This window comes from Aethalodelphis obliquidens, unplaced genomic scaffold (assembly GCF_003676395.1).
Source record: "Aethalodelphis obliquidens isolate GAN/ISIS:26980383/991018 unplaced genomic scaffold, ASM367639v1 scaffold49, whole genome shotgun sequence".
Lineage (NCBI taxonomy): Eukaryota > Metazoa > Chordata > Mammalia > Artiodactyla > Delphinidae > Aethalodelphis > Aethalodelphis obliquidens.
In genome coordinates this window covers 5,625,410-5,640,864 of record NW_020837993.1, presented here as the reverse complement: position 1 = coordinate 5,640,864, position 15,455 = coordinate 5,625,410, and positions in this window count along the sequence as shown.

Sequence of the window (15,455 nt, the reverse complement as noted above, 5' to 3'; positions counted from 1 at the left end):
TTCATGCAGCTGCCTGTGAAATGTAAGGGGGAGGAAGCCCATCTGGTTGACATCCAGTGCTTTTTAACAAGTAGAATTCAAAGACAGGGTCCACTCCAAGGAATAAAACAGAAATCAGCCAAGTAACTAATGCGGTAAAGGAAACCGCATACATAGTGTCATCTGGCACACAGCACCTAGCATGGTGCCTGGCATATGTGTTGAATGGATGAATATAAATGAATGAATGAGGTCCTAAAATTGACTGCTGATAGGACCCCCGGACAGCAGAACTTAGTTTCAAAGGGTGAAACAATTCATGTGCAAAGTCAAATCTACCATCCACTCTAGAAGAATTTAAACCAAACTCAGAACACTATTATTTTTAAATTCAAGCTTATGGTTTTAAAAAGACAGACACCATGGGGTATGAAGGGCATATCTTGAATTGCTTCTGTTTACTAGTTGTGGAGTCTTTACGAGAGTTATTTAAACTCTTTGAGAGTTAGTTTTCTCATTTGTGTAATGCAGATAGTAACAGATCCTGTATAGATTTCCTGAGAGAACTAAGTGAGACAACGTCTGTTATAAGAGTAAAAACTTGGCAAGTGGTGATGAAACATCATCTTCATCAACATGTTCATTTTTATTGCTACCCAAGGGTATCACATGCAAACTAGGAACTACTCTTCTATTTACAATTGACCCTTGAATAACACAGCTTTGAACTGTGCAGATCCACTTACATGTTGATTTTTTCAAGAGTAAACGCTCTAGTACTTACTACAAGTGTTGTTGGTTGAATGAATGCAAAACCAGGGATATGGAGGAACCACAAAGAGGGTGGGTCGATTCTAAATTACACATGGATTCGACTGTGTGAAGGGTGGCACCCCTAACCCCTGTGCTGTTGAAGGATCCCCTATCCTTTCTCCTCCCCGCCACCTCTCTCCAGCATGGAATTCTCACCTCTGAAGCAGTCACATTATATTCTGTGACCTGTCTGGCAAATTCCTAACCGTTTTTTGAGATGCACCTCAAAAAGCATCTCCCTGAAAAGCGTTTCCATGCCCCTCTTTGTGCCTCCCTACTACCAAGTTAATATCTCAATATAACTCTTGTTTGAGATATTGAAATCTTGGTTCCTAGCCCAGCCACATGTGTTCATCTCAGTATACCTAGCACCCAGCATACTGTGAATATTATTTTGCTAGGACTGTTGTAACTTGATGGCTTAAAACAACAAAACTTGTTGTCTCACAATAAGTCTTCTTGTCTCACAGTTCTAGAAGCCTGAAGTCCAAAATCATGGTGTCATTAGGGTTATGCTTGCTCTGAAGTCTCTAGGAAGGAATCCTTCCAAGACTCTTCAGGGCTTCTCAAGTTGATGACACTCCTTGGTTTTCTTGGACTTGTAGTGCCATCACTCCAATCTCTGCGTCCATCTTCACAAGGCCCTCTTCCCTCTGTGTGTCTGTGTCTTCGTTTGCCATTCTCCTCTGTGTGTCTATCTCTGTGTCTCTCTTCCTTTTGTTATAAGGGCACCAGTCATGTGGGATTAAGTGCCCACCCTATTTCATCTTAATTTACATCTTAACTACATCTACAAAGACCCTATTTCCAAATAAGGTTATATTCACGCATCCCAGGGGTTAGGATTAGAACTTATCTATTTAGGGGATACAATGCAACCAACAACACTGTCCAACATGAAACAGGTACCCTATGATGAGGGAATGGGTGGATCAACGACTAAGTAAACAAATTCTACTGTCCTAATGACCAGGTGCAGACATACAGGTGGTAGCTCATTCTTCTATAGCCACAACTATGTTTTAAAATTCTGCAGTTTCTTGGGACCCACAGGATTCTGCCTTTTTAAATCCATAATTAAATAATCCCATGCTAAATCTCACAGTAATTCCCTTCCAGGGTTTTGTATTTGTATCCAATTATGGAAAACCCAAGCCAGAGCCTCAAAGGCATTATTTTAAGACAGTTTTTTTTGGCTTCCAGGTTAGCTGCTGCAGCAGCCAACATACTAATTGCATGTCTCCTTTCACCTGTATAATATTAATAACTTGAAGGCAAAACAGTTCTTTGCAACCACATCCTATTTAGGGGGCCAAGGAAACTGACATTGTTTGGGACAGAAGTTTGCTGCTAGTTCTTTTCAACCCTTGACTTTGTAGCATATGTAATCAGCCTCTTAATTTTCTCACTTTTTCTTCTCCGCTAGAACAAAATGAAAAGACTGCAGAACATACAAAACCCTACATTTTGGGGTGTACTGGATTCTGACTTTCACATTTCGATTTTCCTCATCTTGCTCCAAAACTATAGAGAGGTGTCAGTGGCTTCCAAGGTATTGAGTCCTCATTAGATGTTTCACTTTCTTTGTTAACATTACTCCTTTCCTGCACCCTTACTGACTTACCTCACCAAGGAAAAAGAAAGTAAGTGGCTTTTCCTTAAGCCAGTAAATGAAGAACACAGTGAGCCTACTTGCTAATTCTCCCAGTTCTTCACACTACTTGGCTAGCATGTTATGCTAAATCAAATTATCTGCTTGCAGCCTGGGGAGACATGAAGTAAAAAAAAGGAAAGGACACTAACGCGGGATTCAAGAAATGATAAAAGCCACAGGCAACTTCATGCACATTTACTTGTACTTATACAAATAACAAATAGCAAAGTGTGACATCTTTGGAAATGTTTGCAACCCTTTTCTTACCGAGGATGAGAAACACAAATGAGGCAGTGTAGGAGAAGGAATAGCCAGAGTTTGCAAAACAAACCAAAAACAAAAACAAAAAACCAACATAATTCTGATGGACTCTTTCTCCAGAGTGTTAAATGCTAGTCTCTTGGAATGTTGTTGTAGGTTATGGTTCCACCCAACCTGGTAAAGGGAGAAGCGTCCTTGGTCCAAAATATCAACGAGAAGCCTAGTTCTATCACTTGCCTGGATTTAAAAATAAATGATAATACATTTCTAGACATAAATATAACTTGGAACAACACCATTTAAGAATTAAAAAACAACTTCTTCCCTTCTTTTTGGGGCGACACTAATTATATGTCAGACTCTGGGCTTAAGATTTTAGGTATAATATTCATTTGCTCCTGTGAAGTACTTTTTTTTTTTTTCAATTCACATTTCAAAGATGAGAAAATCAGAGTTCAGGGAATTTAATTACCTTATAACAAATGACACAAACAGTAAGTGGAAGATCCCAGTTTGTAATCCATATTCATCTGATCCAAATGCACAAATTCTTTGTTAAGAATTTGTTATATATAGGATACATTCCCATGGCTTAAAAGGATAAGAACAGGATGATCACAGTGAATGGAAGACATACACAGCAGAGGCAATTCTGCAATCTGATTGGGCACCTGTAATAATGACCCTTACCTTTGGGACATGGGGCAGGGGTGTGGGGGTTCCTAGGATACACCCCAATTCTTCTCTCTGGAAGGGGCTCTCTAGTCTTTTGCTCTTCTTGATCTTTGACCATTCACTGTGAAAAGAACAAAGTTCTTTTTTTTCCATCATCTTCCCTGCCCAAATTAGTAGACATTAGAGATTCAGCCCTCCTAGGGGTTAAACATCTTTCTCAGTCAGCCTCCCAGTCAAGGGATTTGGGCACTAAAGGGTTGTTTTGAGTGTTAAATAATCCAACATTCTGGTCCAGTGTCATAACGGTGTAACTCACAAACACATAGAGTTTTTAATCTGTTGGCTCCAGTCTATTCCATGTGCCAATAGCCACACCCATCATTCTTTTCTATACATATTTTAAATATTTACCATATATCTTTATCACCACCAGGTCTTGCTGTCTTTTATTTCCAGTTACCATGAACTTACAAGATATTAATGGGAGAGCCAGATGTTGAATATCATTAACCTTAGACATTTTGTCTAAGTTTAAGTACAAGGTTAAGTGGATGCCACCTCCCCTTGAATTTTTACTATGAGATACCTTAATCCATTAATTTGTCTCTTGTTGAAAGAATGAATTTAATTGGTCATTTTCTACTCTGTATTTTATCTTTTACCATTCAAGGTGAAAAAAAAGGCTACAAGTCTCTAAAATACCCTCTCCCATTTTATTCTTGCTTGTAAATTGGCTGTTTCTTTTCTGAGCTCATCCTTTCCTTAGAATAACTTGCAGATGCAGCCAACAGCACTTATCACACAGTATTGGTTCAGACCTCTCCCACTAGAGCTAAAACTTCATTACTTATGTGATTTGTCCCCAGTTTTAGTAAAACTTCCATCATAATATCATACAACACACCATCTTTCAAGTCTCAAATAAAGTCTTTACCAACAGCCAAATAGCCACCAAGTCGAAATCTCAAATTAAGGTTTCCATCAAGGCAGTGTCCCATTGCTTTATTTCTTTTCTTCTTTTTGTTGAAGTATAGTTCACTTACAATATTATACTCATTTCATGTTTGCAAATAGTGATTTGATATTTTTATAGATTATATTCCATATAAAGTGATTATAAAATATTGACATATTCCCTGTGCTGTACATTACATCTGGTATCATACTTATCTTTTTTCCAAGAGCGATTAGTTTTATTAAAAGAAAACAGAAACAAATTTATACAATTAAGATATCAAACCTTTTAAAAAAATGATCAATATGTTTCATTAAGGAAGGTGAAGTTACAGAAAATCAAGTGGGCACTAAATTAACAATCTCAGTTATTGATACATCCTGTATCATACTTATTTTATATGTAGTAGTTTGTACCTCTTAATCCTTTTCCCCAATATTCCCCCCCAGCCCTCTCCCAACTGGTAACCACTAGTTTGTTTTCTGTATCTGTGAGTTTATTTCTATTTTGTTATATTTGTTTGTTTGTTTTATTTTTCAGATTCCACATATAAGTGAAAACATACAGTATTTATCTTTCTCTGTCTGACTTAACTTCACTAAGCATAATACCCTCCAGGTCCATCCATGTTGTTGCAAATGGCAAAAATTCATTCTTTTTTATGGAGAACTAATAGTCCATTATGTGTGTGTATAATACAATATTATATTATATATATGTGGTGAATATATATATATATCACAACTTCGTTATCAATTCATCTGTTGATGGGCACTTAGGTTACTTCCACATCTTAGCTATTGTAAATAATGCTGCTATGAAAAGTCAGGGGCATATTTCTTTTCTAATTAGTGTTTTTGTTTTCTTTGAATATATACCCATGAGGGTATATATTGCTGGATTATATAGTAGTTTTTATACTAGTTATAGTGGTTTTATTTTTAATTTTTGAGGGACTTGCATACTGTTTTCCGTGGTGGCTTCACCACTTTACATTCTCACGAACACTGTACTAGGGTTCCCTTTCTCCACATCTTCATCAACACTTGTTATTTGGTGTCTTTTTGATAATAGCCATTCTGACAAGTGTAAGGTGAATCTCACTGTGGTTTTGATTTGAATTTCTCTAATGATTTGTGATGTTGAGCATCTTTTCATGTGTCTGTTGACCATATGTATGTCTTCTTTGGAAAAATGTCTATTCAGGTCTTCTGCCTATTTTAAAATAGTCTTCTTTATTTTATTTTTTTGATATTTAGGTGTATAAGTGCTTTATATATTTTGGATATTAACCCTTATCAGACATATCATTTGCAAATATCTTCTCCCATTCAGTAGGTTGCCTTTTTGTTTTGTTGATGGTTTCCTTAGCTGTGCAAAAGTTTTTAAGTCCTATATACATATATATATATATATATATATATATATGTGTGTGTGTGTGTGTGTGTGTGTGTGTGTGTGTGTATGTATATATGATAGATAGATAGATAGATAGATAGATAGATAGATAGATAGATAGATAGAGCTAAGATCTAAGTCAAAAAGTATACTGTAGTTTTTTAAGGAACCTCCATACTGTTCTCCGTAGTGGCTGAACCAATTCACATTCCCACCACCAGTGCAAGAGTGTTCCCTTTTCTCCACACCCTCTCCAGCATTTATTGTTTCTAGACTTTTTGATGATGGCCATTCTGACTGGTGTGAGATGATATCTCATTGTAGTTTTGATTTGCATTTCTCTAATGATTAATGATGTTGAGCATTCTTTCATGTGTTTGTTGGCAGTCTGTATATCTTCTTTGGAGAAATGTCTATTTAGGTCTTCTGCTCATTTTTGGATTGGGTTGTTTGTTTATTTTGTTATTGTGCCGCATAAGCTGCTTATAAATTTTGGAGATAGGGAGGGTGGGAGGGAGGGAGACCCAAGAAGAAAGAGATATGGGAACATATGTATATGTATAATTGATTCACTTTGTTATAAAGCAGAAACTAACACACCATTGTAAAGCAATTATACTCCAATAAAGATGTAAAAAAAAAATGTATACTGTACATGTTTTCATATAGGAGTTTTATGGCTTCCAGTCTTACATTTAGGTCTTTATATATTTTGAGTTTATTTTTGTATATGGTTTGAGAAAATGTTCTAATTTCATTCTTTTATATGTAGCTAGCTGTCCAATTTTGTCAATACCACTTATTGAAAAGACTGTCTTTTCTCCATCGCATATTCTTGCCTCCTTTGTCATAGATTAATTGGCCATAAGTGTGTGGATTTATTTTTGGGCTCTCTACTCTGTTCCATTGATCCATATGTCTGTTTGTGTACTAGTACCATGCTGTTTTGATTACTGTAGCTTTGTAGTATAGTCCACAGTCAGGGATTGTGATACCTTCAGCTTTGTTCTTTTTTCTCAAAATTATTTTGGCAATTAGGGGTCTTTTGTGGTCCCATATAGGTTTTAGGATTATTTGTTCTAGTTCTGTGAAAAATGTAATGTGTATTTTAGTAGGTATTACATTTAATCTGTAGATTTCTTTGGATAGTATGGTCATTTTAACAATACTAATTCTTCCAATTCATGAACATGGAATATCTTTTCATTTATATGTATCATCTTTAATTTCCTTCAACAATGTTTTATAGTTTTCATAGTATACGTCTTTCCTCTCCTTGGTTAAATTTGTTCCTAGGTATTTTATTCTTTTTGATATGATTTTAAATGGGATTGTTTTCTTGATTTCTCTTTCTGAGAGTTCATTATTAGTGTATAGAAAAGCAAACAGATTTCTGTATATTAACCTTGTATCCTGCAACTTTACTGAATGTATTTATTAGTTCTAATAGATTTTTGGTAGAGACTTTAGAGTTTTCTATGTATAGTATCATGTCATCTGCAAATAATGACCATTTTATGTCTTCCTTTCCAATTTGGATACTTTTTTTTTCTTTTTCTTATCTGATTGCTGTGACTAGGACTTTCAATACTATGTTAAATAGAAATGGTGAGAGTGGGCATCCTTGTCTTTTTCCCTGTCTTATAGAAAAAGCTTTCAGCAGTAGTAAAATAGTGTGAAACTAGCAAGATATTAAAGGGGGTCATGGAATAATGAAAACCACCTAATCCAGAGGAGACCAAAAAAAAAAAAAAAAAAAAAAAGGATTATATAACAGATGAGATAAATAACAGCAAGAATAAGATGGTAAATATAAAATCAAACATATAAGTACTTTTCTTAAATAAAGATAGACTCTTTCGTTGGGGCTTTTACACTGGCTAGTCCTTCTGCCTAGAACACACTTCTCCCTGATAATCATGTGGCTAACACCTTCAAATCTTTCAAGTATTTGCTAAAATGTCATCTTCACAGAGAGCCTTATCCTGACCATCATATTGAAAATTGAACCTTCTCTCATTGGCACTTCTGATCCCTTTTTCATGTTCTGATTTTCCACTTTCCCATAGTGTTTACACCTTTTAATATTCCATATAATTTATTATTTTTGCAGTTATTTTTGTTTTCTGTTTCCTCCTGGAAATAGTCCTTGGGAACCAACATCTCTGTCTATTTTATTCACTTTCTCCCAAGTCCCTAGAGCAGTGCCTGACCCTTGTGAGACATGCAGTCATTTAAAAAAAATGTTAAATTAACACATGAATAACTGCATGGGTAACAAACATTCAAAATTAAGAATTCCTAATAGTGTTAAAAATGTGAGGGAAAATGGATTAAAGAAACACACACAGGCAAGGCACACCACATTTTTGACTTTAGAATCTGTGTTATTTGAGTTAACCTCCCCACAGATCAGGGATGAAAGTCTGGCCACTGATTCATGGAGGAGATTTTCACTTCTAAAACCATCAAGGAAAAGGAAAAAAAAGTATTTCTAATAGTTTATTGCCACAGGGGATCTCCAAAACCTAGTTTGGATGAATCAAAAATCAAATTTCAGCATCACAAGGCACCAACCATAATTCTCAGGACGTAAGGATGTTTAAAACAAACTAATTTGACACAAAATAAAATCCAAGCCTCTAACTGAAATAATCCTCATTAAATAATGTTCTGACACATTTCCCCTAAGTCTTTATTTTCTCACAAAGGATTTTTTCCTATTGCATCTTGCAATTTTCTAAAGGTTTTTCTTTCTATTCCCCCCTGTTCAGTACCTCTTGCCAGATTAGGAAGGGATGACCCAGGGACTTTAACAATTCAAAGAATAAATCAAAATGTCATGTGCATCTGAAATCTTCCCAGTAGCCTCATCTCTTTTATAAGGCATTTTCTCTGAGATGCTTTACAAAATGACTCTCTGAGAGGCATTTTCTCCCAAGTATTTCCTTTTCTGCAGTTAGGAAGGAAAGAAAGGCGGGAGGGAGGAAAGCAGGGAAGAAGGAAGGGAGGAAACCAACTCTAATTGAATTAGGCACTATTCAGAGGTTTCACACAAACCATTTCATTTGCCTTTTGTAGTTGGCTTGTGATATCAATATTTTGTCCTCATTTCTCTGACAAAGGAACTGAGGCTCACTGAGGCAAGTAACTGGTCCAGGAACACAGAACTAGTTAGTGAAGAGGCTCATATTTGAATCCAGATCCGTTTCCATGCAAATCTAGATTAAAGATCTTCTTTCTTGCTTTAAGAACCATAAACAAGAGCTTTCTCCTCATTGTAAAGGCCGGGGTGCTTAGGACCAGGTGCTATCTTCGACTGCATTCACATGTTTGACTATTAGGTTTGGTATATTATTGATTTTTTCTTATAATCACTTGTATATTTTATTCCTTTCGTATTAATCTTATTATACGATCTTTGTGAGTGCATTTTTGCATGCATGTTCACTGGTCATGAGGCTCAGGGAACACTTCGAGTTTGGTCCTTCCACTCTTGCCCAAGCACTCCAGAAATACCTGAAATATCAGACAAATATTGTGTGTCACAGTTTTATCATAAGACACAATGACTGGACAATATTACCTACACTTAGACAAAGGTTGTGTTTGCAAGTAGCATACAGAGAGTAACAATGCCTGTCAAATCCTCACTCATCTCAGGCAGGCCCCTGGACTGGCAAGCTAAAGCTTGGCTGGGTGTATCACTCACATTTGTGTCATAGCTTTGGAGGGTTTTATACAGTTCCTCAGCATATGCTCTTTTCTGCTTCCTCTTAAACCTGAGTGGAGGAGCTCAGTGGTACAAATGTATTAATCAAGATAGGTCAGGTTATATCATGGTAACGATTTTTCAAAGGCTTATTTCTCTCCCATACAACACGTCCCTCATGGGTTCACTGGAAGCTCTGTTACCATCACCCCACCCTTTAACCCAGGCTAACAGAGCAGCCGCCACTGGAGACATTGCCCATCAATATGGTGGAGGAGAAGGGAAAGTGTGGTGAATCCTGGTCTCTGAATGTTTCTGTCTGGATATGGTACATGTCACCTTCACTCACATTCAACTGACCAAAGCAAGTCAAATGACCACCACTATCTTCTAAGGGTTGAGGAAGCCCAGTGCAACCAAGTGCACAAGAGAACTGGAAGAATGTGGCGAATGCACTGTGACTGCCATGCTGAGTGAGGTCACAGTCTTTGTCTTTATCTCTCCTGGCTCATGTCAACCCCTTGGCATTTTTTCATTTGCTGTGTTTGACACAGATCCCGACATTAGCTTGCCCGGGTTGTCATAACTAAATATCACCAACTTGGTGGCTTAACCAACAGACATTTATTTTTTCACAGTTCGGGAGGTTGGAAGTCCAAGATCAAGGTGTTGGTAGGTTTGGTTTCTCTGAGGCTTGTGGATGGCCACCTTCTCCCTGTGTCTTCACATGGTCTTCCCCCTGCATCTGCATGTGTCTGTTGTCTCTCTGAGTGTTCAGATTGATTTCCTCTTAAGGACACCTGTCATACTGAGTGAGGGCTCACTCTAAATATTTTGTTTTGCCTTAGTCACCTCTTTAAAGGACTTATCTCCAAATATGGTCACATTCTGAGGAACTGGGAACTAGGGTTTCAACATATGAATTTGGGGGAGATACAATTCAGCCCTTAATAGTCAGTCCCCCATTCACTGTCATTATTTGCTCTCTCCAGGTAGGGATCTGCTTTCTCCTTCTCTCATCCCGTTTCTGCACAGCAGCCATGAGATTGTTGTTGTACAGTGTTCAGGAGAACACCTACAAGCAACTTTGGGTGTCAGCTGGCCCTTAATGCCAGAAGGGTCAGCAAAGCATGGAGGTACCCCGTTCTCCCAGCATACTGAGGAGAAGCGGATGGGACTGGGTGTGGCTGGACACATCGGCTTCCTTTTTTATGGAGCAAGTCTGAAAGCAGTCATGCATGAGGGGAATAAACCATGTGGTTTACGCATCCAGCAATTTGAACTCATGTGCCAGATGTTTAGAGGAGTGCTAGGAAATGCCAGAAACCTAGCAACCAGAATAGCTTGCAGGTCCCTGTCTTAGAGAGAGGGGGAGCTCTGGTCCAACTAGATTAGACAATCTTCACTTCTTGCTCCGTAGCAATCAGTTAGAAACACAAATTTAATTTCATTTTGCTATCCAAAACATGCCAGAGGTTTCACATTGTTCCTAGAAAACTCTAACCATGACCTTGGCCAAAGTATGGTTCTAACAATGATCTCCAAGGCCCTGCATAAACTGGCCCCATCCACCTCTCCAGTGTCCTCTTGAAACTCTCCCTCTCCCCTGCTCATTATGGTCCAGGCACACTGGTCCCCTTTAACGTCCTTGACTACCTTGCATTTTTCCCTGCCTTGATGCAGTCACGCATAGTGGTTCCTGGACCTGGAACGCCCTCCCCATGCTCTTCATATTGTTATTTCCTTCTCATGCTCCAGGTCTTTGTTTCAATGTCACCTCATGAGAGAGTCCTCCCTGGCTCCTTGATATAAAGGATGTCTCCTCACATTAGCCCTGCTGAATTTTAAACACCTTATTTGTTAGATTCATAGCACTCATCACTATTATAATAGCAATTATATCTACACACACACACACACACACACACACACGCACACACACTGAGACACACTTGCATGTTATATGATTTTTCTCTCAAATATTTGGTACTCCAATATACCTCAACATATAGCAGAGTACCTGGCCCAGGTAGTAAGTAATTAATACGATAGGTCTGTTGTGATATTTGATGTCTATGGAATCCTTTTCTAAAAACAATAAAATGCCATGAAGCTATCAGCTGTTATTATTTCTATTAATTATCTGAGCCACACTGGCTTAAGACCATTTCCAGAGTAGGAGGAGTCATAGGAAGAAGGGGAGGACAGAAAGGTAAGGCCAACATTACAGATTCTTCACTGTCACAACCACTTGCTAAGCCCAGACTCTTTGCTCTGGCTAAATCAATGAGGCTGTGCTGTCTGATGGCTAAGCCACTAATGGCCACACGGCTTGCTCATGACCCAACGGAAGGCAGTGGCCATTCGGTGCTGACAACTTGCCAGAGAGCGATGACTGGAGGGAGTCTATAGCTTTACTGAGGGGCTGGAAGGAAGGTGATGTACCAAAAGGTATAGAGTGCCTGCTAGGGGGGGGTCATTACTTCATCCAGTCCTCAGGGACAGGAACTAAATACAACTTTGCTCATTTTATTCATGAGAACAAGAAATGTTAACCACTCTTGCCTTCTGTACTTTTAGGATGGGCCCTACAGCAGTGGGTACCTGCCTCTCACTGGTAAGATTTGACTGGAAGAGAAGATGACCATGTGCCATTGATTCAGTTGAGCAAATCTGTTCCTGTTACCTGGAATTGAGATTGATATTACCATGTTTCTGTTGTACCAGAACAGAAAGAATCTGCCAGGAGTCCTGGAATGTCCACATTCTGCCACGTGTGCCAAAAACACATGAACTGGTATGTAGAGAAGAAGGTTGAAGATGCTTTGTTCAAAGAGTAATGGATAAGAGACAGCCCCACCCACCACCACCAGAAGGAAGTAGAAGTGAACCCAGAGAAAGACAGAGATAGCCCAGAAAGAGGCAGAAATCAATACACCTGGGGGGATCGCTCTCCCACAAGAGAGCTTCATACCTTCCAATATAATTCCCTTTGGCTCAGCCTAGGTTTAGTATGTCTCGTTTCTCTCAACCATCCCTGACGATGTTTTAAAATGGCAGCCATTCATAGGATGCACTCATTTGTTCAGTCCCCAAATACCTCTCAGGTGGAAATTTAAACACTTAGTTTAGGTAAATGTCTTCCTCGAAGACTTTCAACCAGATTGTGAGCTTCCTGAAAGCAGCAATTAAGTCCTTTTCATTCCCAGGTCCATCACTTCTTCAGTAGCGTCTGTGGGGTTTAATTCAAGTTGCAATGATGAGGCTATATCTCCTTGGGGCCAGAAAAGGAAACTGTAGGTCTCAATGCCCCTGAGTCATTTACCTTCTAATTAAATTGAGAATTAAGGGATGTTTTCCTATGCTTTAACAATAGGACAGGAGATATTTGGGTAATTTATACTTCAGTATAACTAAGAGAAGTAAATCTCTCTAGGAAGTGATTGGAGTCAAGCAGGCACCACAGTTCACTTAAGCAGCAAGTTATTCTTATCATTTTTTATGCCAACATATTTCTTCTTGAAAATTTGGTTGAACTAACAACAATGAGAGAAGTAGTAGAACTGGATAAAATAAGTGAGAGAAAAAACAAAAACTTAAGTGTGAGCAAATATCATTATGATTAAACTGGTATTTATAATTAGAACCATTCTTTGGCACTCTCTGATAAATGAGTGAGAAGTTCCATCATGACCTTGTCTTAGAGTTTTCTAGTACCTGTCACTCACATAATATTCATGTTATGTTTGGTGCTATATACAGCAGAAAGAGGTAGAAGACAGTTTTTCTCTTGAAAGTCATTGATCCTCAGAAAAAGTGCCAACACAACCAAGCCCCACCCTCAAGTGGAGGCTCAGCCCCCGCCTATCTGCCCCCAGCTTGTCTCCGTTATATCTGCATAAGGCTGTTTTCTTTCACAGTATCCACTCCATTCTCTCCTAACACAGGAGGCATGTCTACTGCTGACATTCTTCTGAGTACTACATGGGTACATTATATACAATTTAATGTATACAACTATCGATGTTTCTGTGGGTTGAACTTCCATAGCTGTTACCAGATTCCTAGGTAATCATCATTGCCAACATTTACTATAAAATTACCAAGTACCAGGCACTGTTCTTAGGAACTTTACAGATATTAACTGATCAAATCCTCACAATAATCCTATGGGTAAGTATTATGATTATCCCCATTTTGCAGAGGAGGAAACTAAAGCACTAACTAAAGAGTTAATAACTAACTAAAAGCACAAGGTAACAAAGATTGTGACTGCTGAGTCCTGGATAGGAACCCAGGCAGTGTGACACCCCATCTCCAGGATGTTTTTAAATGACTTGACTTTCCTGCCTCTCCTATAGGGTCCCTGATATCCAATTAAGATATCAAAGCAGATAGGGAATTTGGGGAAGCCAGGCCTGACCTCTTGGCAATATTAGGACCTCAAATCGTAGCTTTTCTTTTTCTGTTATATTTATACACCTGCGTATGCGTGAACATGGGTGTACACACACACACAGGCATTCATGTAATCAAATGTGCCTTTAATCAAACTGTCATTTATTACTTCTCCTTTTTATTTTTATGAATGACAAATGTGAGGCCAGACATACAAGTTTTGTTTTTTCCTAAGTGCTTATAAAAGGTTTTAATACTTGAAATTAAATAACTCCATCGGAATGATTGGAACCTTCACTATCTTCTTTAATCAGAAGCAATATAATTTTTCAAATAAATTGTAGGATATTAATTCAAAAAATACTATGCTGTCATTAAAGGTTATGCTTTGGAAGATGATTTGCTAATATAAAATATTTATAGGTGAGGAGAGAACACAGGCCACAAAAAAGTATTTTGTATAGCATGATCTTAATATCAAATTATGAAACTAAAAAGAAAATATATATACTTATAAAATCTTGAAGGCTGAAAAAATGAATTTTTTTTGGGATCTGCCTGCAAGAATGCAATAACAGGTAACATTTTTCAGAATGTAAACATGTAAATGAAGGAATGAGGAATAACCACTTATTCTGATTATTGGACAGTGTAAGATGCTGAGCTCCACAATTTCATTTATTAGCTTGCATAAGTCTCATACAATCCTATAGGCCAGTTATTGGTTTCCCCATTTTATAAATGAAGAGATAAACACAGACATTAAAAAGCTTGCTCAACATCACTTAGCTGGCAATAGAGACCTCTCTTACTACAAAGGCTTAAAAGAGCTTGACACATCCACGGTCCTCTCGCTAAGGCACCAGCAACTCCCACACTCTGCCTGCAATTTTGTACATCTACCTCAAGATTTCAACAAGCTCTAACTTTTCTCCTACCACCTGAGTGCTCAGAGGACCAAGAATCCCTCCCCGAGTTCCCCCGCATCTCATATGGCCCAGATCCAACTGCGTGGGGCCCCAGTTTTCCAACTCAGATCACCCTAGCTGTAGCCACCTGCCTGGAACTCGTTCTTCTCCCACTGAGGGCCTTCTCCAAGCGACTGCTCATACATCTCACATTTTCTCCAGGATCCCTTCTAGATACCTATATGTGAGAATGTTTAATACAGGCTCAGGAGTACAACCTGGGATGGAGCAGATCTGTGGCAGATCCCCGACTGCAGTTATACTCCCCTCTTGGTGTCACAGCACCACAAGTCAGCCAGGTACAGGAGGCTTTCAGAGAAGCGGATTCTTCATGTTTCCCTTGAGATCTATAAATCCTCTTCTTCTCAGACTCTTGGCCAAGTTAGTACAAGTTTCCTACCCCAGAGAGAGAAGAAAGGAGAGAAGTAGACCTCAGTTAATTACTAGGCTTTTTCACTAGACTTTTAATTGGGGGAGGGGACAGGTGCTTAACAAGCAAGGCTGACATCTGCTTGCCCATCATTCAGAGGACATTGATTCATCTGCAGGGCACTGATCCAATTGCTTCCCCCTTTCAGTCAGCACTGGCGCAGAAATAATTGTCATTGTTAAGGTTTATGCAGGGTTAAACGTTACAAAGCA